This window comes from Arachis duranensis, chromosome 6 (assembly GCF_000817695.3).
Source record: "Arachis duranensis cultivar V14167 chromosome 6, aradu.V14167.gnm2.J7QH, whole genome shotgun sequence".
Taxonomy (NCBI): Eukaryota; Viridiplantae; Streptophyta; class Magnoliopsida; order Fabales; family Fabaceae; genus Arachis; species Arachis duranensis.
In genome coordinates this window covers 102,489,066-102,496,603 of record NC_029777.3, presented here as the reverse complement: position 1 = coordinate 102,496,603, position 7,538 = coordinate 102,489,066, and positions in this window count along the sequence as shown.

The following is a 7,538-nucleotide window of genomic DNA, read 5'->3' as shown; positions in this document are numbered from 1 at the left end:
CTAACGCTACCCATTTTGATCATATTATGATAATGATGATGATAATGCTTATTACAGGTAAGGTTCAATTTACGTGAGGGATATATATAGGACTTAAGGCATGAGTATGGGTGTGATTTTTATTTTTGTTTGTTGGGGGATTAATATTGCATTAAATATTATGGGCTTCATTACATAGAGCGTTGAAGAAGGGGAGGAGATGTAATAATGTTCTATGTATAGAAATATCCTTACATTTTGTGGTCTTTTCTTTTTCAAGTTAACTGAAATAATAAATTATATTCGAAACCGAAAAATAAGATCAAGTTCTTAATACTTAGTTAAGAGAAAACTTTATAGCATTGCTTTAAGACAAAAATTTTCCACACAGCAATTTTTAGGTCCAATACTTTATAGGGGATCTTTTTAAATAAATAAAATAAATGTTTAAATTACAGATATAAACACACATTGAAAAGGATTTATGTTTTTATACCTTATTATTTATTGTGTTTTAAGATAAAATAATTTTTTTACACACGTATCTCGTCTTTTGAAGAGACAGAATAAACAAGTATCTAGTATGTAGACGAAGTAAAATACTACAATCATTTTTAAGCATCTTTCATTTATGATAAAAATAAAATGTGTAAAATTATTTTTATCTAACTTAAACTAACAAAATGTATACTTATTACCTTCTATCATATATATAGAAAAATATGTGCAATAAAATTTTAAAGGATCACATTATGAGTGCATTATTTGAAGGATATCAAATTATTATGCATTTTTGTTCACGTAAACTTCATTGATAACAACTCAATCATCAATAACTTTAAACACACATCCAACAAGATCTATTAAATTTAGACATAATAACCAATGTATATATTAATTAGAATGTTCACTCGTATCTTTGAGGCAAAAATAGAAAGAACACGAGCATATTTGTGTTGAAAACATCTGATTATAAAGATGTTGGGAATGGATACATAAGGTATATACAACATCAATAACTAACATTTAGGCCATAACTTACTAAGTGAGGTAAACTACAAAAAAATATCCATAAATTAGTAACTGTATATTGAATTATTCTATTACATATCTCATCCTCACAAAACAATATAATTATGCATGTATTTCGTTCTTACCATATAGACAAAATACGTTTAAAATTAATTATAGTATCTTATTTTATTTTCAAACTGGATATGTATGTGTTTATTTTTTTTTATTTATCTTGTCCTCACCAAGAACGAGATATTTTGTGAAAAAAATCATCCTATCTAAAGATGGAATAAATAATATAATAAAGTGTAAAAATCTAAAATTTCCAATGCGTGTTTATATCTATAATTTTAATATTAATTTTATTTATTTAAAAAAAAACTATACTTTATAGCATTGTTTTGTCTTTTTCTCCATCAATTTCTATTTATAATTGGACAAATTATTAAAAATATGATCCAAATATTTATATGATGACAAAAATATTTTAAATATAAAAATTTTAAAATCTTTCAAAAAAATTTAAAATTTAATAAAAGTGATCTATTGTCAATTAATTTTATTTTTCTTAATAAAATTTAACGTAGTTGAATAATATATTATCACAAAGGCATTCTGATGATGTGTGAGGTTAATTAGTCCTTTTCATCAACTACTTGATGATTTGATGGTTGGTTATTTTTATGAAAGTAGTTTTTACTTTTGATTTTTTTTTTGTCTTTTTCATCTCTCAGTATTGTTTTTATTTGTGCATGAATTTTTCATATGCATATCTAATAATTTACCCTATAATTTAATAATTGGTCAACAATTAATCAATTATTTTTCGTAAGTTACTAGGAAAAGGCGGAACGAAAGAGAGGTAAAGTGGTGAAGGGAAACCAAATAATAGAGGTGCACTCGTGGAGAAGTTTACTTCTTAATTTCCAAATCAAGCAAAGATGTGATGTTTTCAGTTTTTCTTATGTAAATCTTTAGGGACTTTAATCACTATTCATGTGCAAAAATGATGCATAGCAGAGAGGTCATAAAATCACTCTTCTCAAAAGTTTAAATAGATAAAAAAAGATAATATTAATAGTTATATTTTTAACAATAAAATTCATTATAATAACTAAAAAGAGTAAATATCAAATACTATGCATCATGTGAAATAATGTCTATTTATAGAATAAAAATATAATTTAGTCATATCATTAAAATAACCTAATATCAAATTATATAAACATAAACCAATATAACAACATATACTTAAATATTATATTTTATAATATAAAATATTCTAAAAATAGTAGTTTAATATTATTCCTCAAAAACAAGTCACAATCTGAGTTTGTAATTAGGAATAGTTTGTAATTAGGAATAAAAATAAAGAAATAAAAAAATTTAAATAAAAATCTTAAAAAATTAAAATTAATGTGGATTAAGAGGCTCAAAATGCAGACAAAACTAGGATACAAATAGAATTATAGAAACTTAAAATATAAATTAAATTGTTAAAATTCAATATGCAAATGAAATGGTAGAAACTCAAGATCTAGATGAAATTATAAAAGATTCGAGATGCAGACAAAACTGCAAGCAGAAATTTAGAATACAAACAAAATTATTGAAACTCTGAATGCAAATGAAACTGTCGAAATTTAAAATACAGACTGAATTTTTAAAAAATTTGGAATGCATACGAAATTGACGAAAAATAAGATACAAACGAAACTATAAGAACTTAGTGAGTAGAGATAAGATATATTGTTGGATTGAAAACTAAAAAAGAAAAACAAAAATACTCACATAAATGAGTTTAGAATAGCAAAAAAACTTCAAAAAATTCAAGCAGAATGTCATAGCACTAATACTATGCGTTCGTCTACTCGGAAGTATAGTGGATCGGGTCAAACTAGTGCTGGAGCAGAGGTTCGAGAGGGTTGGGACCTCGACGCGAGTTACGGGTCCGGAGCGGTTGCGTGCTGGATCCACAGAAAGGTGATGTGATGGGGTCACCTGCAAGGACTCCAACGTCTAAATCAATATCCGTACAAAAAGGTGGCGATTAGGGTTAGAGTAGGTGATGTACCTCTAAGGAGGGGTACGTCCCTCCCCTCTTATAGTCCGTACACAGGTAGACCTTTCGTGGTCAGACTCACCTTTTTAAAAGCTTCTGGCAGCTGTCCAGGTTCTACGTGACGAGGAGGGGAAGATGGGTTCCCTAATTCCTAGTGATTCGGGTAGCGTGTCTGTCGGGTCGGCCGCTCGGACTCAGACCCAGGTTGCTGGCGGATCGAATCGGAACACTATGTTAAAATTTATGATAAAGACCAAAGAATAAATATTAAGTTTTCCCTTATCGAGTCCCGCTAGGGAGCCAATGGGGTATTTGTACAATGTGTACAATGAGCTGCTTATTTAGCCTAATATGAGTTAAAAATGAAAATTACCCACGAAATAATAAATTTTAAAACTCTTATTCAGTTATTTCACATCAAATTTCAAATTCTCCAATTTCAACTTTCAAATTTTTAAAAAAATCCCGTTAGTTATTTTAAAAAAATAACCATCTGAAATCCTTCGATCATCTCTTCTTTTTCAACCGGCGGCTACCCCACCTTCATCAATAATCATCCCATTTCACCGTCGCTACTTGGCTTGCCACACGCCACTCACCCTTAATAAAAATAACTATCCACTTAAGGATAAAAATAATCATCCGCATACCTAATGAATTAAACATCTAACATATTTTAATTATATATAACTAAACTCAATCCAATCAAAATAATCCTCTACATAAAAATGAAATAACAATCCGCATACATACTAAAATGACCATCCTAAATTGACCATTAAAATAGAAGAAGAAGATGAATAAACAGAAGAAACTATTATTGTGGTGAAACATAATTTTAAAGGACTAGTTATGACAACACTACAAGAAAATGGAGCATTTGTAACAAAAAATTTGTATCAAATCTAAAATTGTTACAAATTATAGTTTTTTGGTAACAATAATTAGTTATTGTTACAAAATAAGAATATTTTGTAACAACAAGAAAATTTGTTACAAAACATTTCAATATTTTGTAACAACATGATTTCTTTTGTTACAAATTATGTTGGCTTTCGTATCGAACTGTTGTTTTGTTGCAAAATATTATAATGTTTTGTAACAAAAGATTATATTGTTGCAAAAATTCAAAATATTTTGTAACAAAATATCTATTTGTTTCAAAAGGTCTAAATATTTTGTAACAAAAAATTAATTTGTCACAAAATACAATATTTTTGTAACAAGTTATTAATTTGTCACAAAATTCAAAGATTTTTTTGCAACTAATAAAAAAATTTATTTTAACATATTAAATGTAAGACTTTGAATTTTTGAAAATTAACATAATGAGTTATTTATGATTTATTATATTTATTTAAAATTATATTTTTAGAGATGTTTATACTGAACTGGACATTTTCTTATTTATGATTTGCAACTTTAGAAATTAAAAATAATGAGAGTCTTATATGCTTAATTAAACTAACCCTAACGCTAATTTCTCATTTGATTTTACCTAAATTTCTAAATCATTTTTAAACAAACAAATCCTAACCCCTTTAACCTAACCCTAACCGCCTTGCAACCTCCCCCCACACCTCAACACTATTCTCACCTTTTCCCTTCAGCAGCACAACAGACACACACTCTGAAATAGAAAGAAAGGAGAAATGGAAATAAGGAAAGGGATGAGAGCAGAGGGGGATCCAAGAGAGAGGAAGAGAACGTCGGGGGAGGAGCTGTCTGCACCGCCATCACGCGTCACCGCCACTGAGCCTAGTTGCCGTCACCACTGGGGCCGCCGAGCCTCGTCGTCGCCACTGGGGCCACCGAGCCATCACCGTCACTATTGGGTCGTCATCGCCGTCAGTTCCATCGAGAGGAGAGTTCGTGCGAGAGGGAGGTGACGTCGAGAGAGAGAGAGAGAGAGCTGCGCGAGGAATGGGAGTTCTGTCCAACCGTCGCCGCTATTGTCACGAGTTGGGGGTTGTGCCGCCGAAGCTCCGTCGCCATCCATGGAGTCGCAGGTGTGCATCGCCATTGAGAGGAAGAGCGCCACGCTGAGAGAGAACCAACTAGAGAGAGGAAGAGGCGTCGCATCTGCTGCGAGCCAGCCATCGTCACCTTCATCGCCACTTGTCACCGCTGCTGTGAGCCTCTTCTCCTGCAATTCAAGGAGCTATGCTCCGTCGCCATTTTGCCACCGTTGGAGCCGCAATCTCCTTGGTAAGCTTTAGCCCTGTTCTGGTTTTTTCTCATTGTCGGTCAAAATCCTGGTTACTATAGGAGTTGTTGTTGAGATTGTTTGTGCCAGGGATTGTTTATCGTGAGTTGCTCCATCGTACGCCATCGTCGGAGCCATCATTCCGTTGCTGCCCCCTTGCTCTGAGCCGTTCCATTGTTGCAGCAAGTGTTGTTATTGTGGTTACTTGATTTAGTCGCACCTCTTTAGTATGGTAAGCTATTCCTTGATTCAGTTTTGAGCTTTAGTACAGTAAGCTATTTGATGGATTGCTGCTGGTTGTTGATTTGTTTATTTCATTGTTGCTGCCTTGCTGGTTGTTCTGTTAAATTACTGAAACTGCTTCTGTTTTGTTTTGTTTTGTTTTGTTTTGTTGAATTACTGAAACTACTTCTGCTTGTGCTACTCCTCTGGTCCCTGGACCTTTGCCTCTACTGGTCTAGTTCATTTCGGCCGTTCTTCCTCCCTGGTAGTTCTCGGCGTTGTCGTTTCCTAGTTGTTGTGCATCGCTTGGTTGCTGGTTTCTGGTTTCTGGTTCATTTCAGCTATTCTTCCTTTACAGCTGTTCTTTTTTCTTGTTTTAATTTGTCTTATGTTTTTCCTATAGCATCTTTTTCATAGTGTTAGAAATAGTTAGAGCATAGCATCCATTGTTGGAAGCAAACAAAGAATTGGTGGCAGTGCACCCAGCTTAAGAAAAATCTGCGCCTCACTTACCCTTGCAAAAAGGAGCCAACACCAAGTAAGGTTTTCTCTGTTTTTTTGGGAGCCTGTGTTTTATTTTTTTTCATTGTTGGTGAATTGATCATTGGAGACCTGATTTAATTAGCTATCTTTATATGCTTGACAGTTGAGTAGTTGCTTCCTCATATATATGAAAGATGATAGTATAGAGGGAATATATGATACTTTGAAGAAGTGTGCTGTCATTAGCAAATCAGCAGGGGAAATTGGTGTTTCTGTTCACAATATCTGTGCCACTGGTAGCTACATACGTGGAAATATTGCAGTATTTATGTTTTATTGGGTAATATTGCAGTACTTATGTTTTATTGGGTAAACTTTCAGCTTTTGCATTGTTGACGAGGAAATCTTAGGTTCATTTTAATTGTTCATTGCTTAGTCATGGTGATTCTTTTAATTATTGAATGCCAATGATATTTTTCTTATAAATGATAATGAGTAATGGTTTGGGGTTTGGCTTGAAACCTGAAACTTAATTGAACTGATTGTATTTGCCCACCTATCTGCTGTGGCTGAAGATGATGCTTCCTTGGTCAAGCAAATTGGCCAGATTTTCTAGTATTCTAAAATAGAGGTATATTCCTCTTCTTATATTCATGAATAGTCAGTTTTGTTCCTTGTTAATATACATGCATCATCTATGTATGGAAGACTAAACATAGATCGAATCCATTTTCTTATCAAGACAAGAAGGGAGGAACAAATCCAAGCTGCTCATGACGAAGCCATGTTTGGTGCTTCAGCACTTCCACCTCCTACTAGTACTGACAGTGAGCCTAAAAGGGAGAATGAGAAAGAAGTTGATAAAAAAGCTGTTGTTACAAGCCTCTTAAGTGAAACGGTAAGCGGTTTCACTGCAGACTTATGTGGATAAGCATGATGAGTCATTTAAGTAATCCTTGTATTTGTGTGTGCATTTGTTGTTGAATATTTAGTTTGACTTGATTGATTTTCTGTTGAATTAATGGATAAACTGCTATGCCCCTGCTGCTTCCAAGTGTAATAGTTATTGACTTTAATGAATAGAATACTGCCTAAATCCATTACCTTTGTTCATTTTACTGTTTTGGGTGCTGTATGATGGGCCATTGATTGCTGTTCTGCTAAGTGCTGCTCTGCTTCTTGCTGGTTGGATTGGTTTTAATTGTTTCCTCATGTTTTCTTGCTGGAATTGGCTTATTTACTTCCTTTCTATGAATTCATTATGATTTTTTTGTGTTTTTAACTGTCAAAGAATTCATATAGAATTTGAATTGATTGATTGAAATTGTGAAATAGGCAAATTTACTGCTAAAATACTGTCGGAATTTATTTTAAGCTGTTTTCAATATTCATCTTTAATTCAATTAATTGATTGAGTTGGTATTTAATTGCTTTTGGTTTTTAACTGTTGCTAAACTCAATTGATTGATTATCCAACTAAGTGCTTCACTGTTTTGGTTGTTGAAAGCTGGAAGTTTCGGGTTTTGTTATTCACTATTTGGTTGTTGTCCTATTTGGTTGCTCAATTAAACT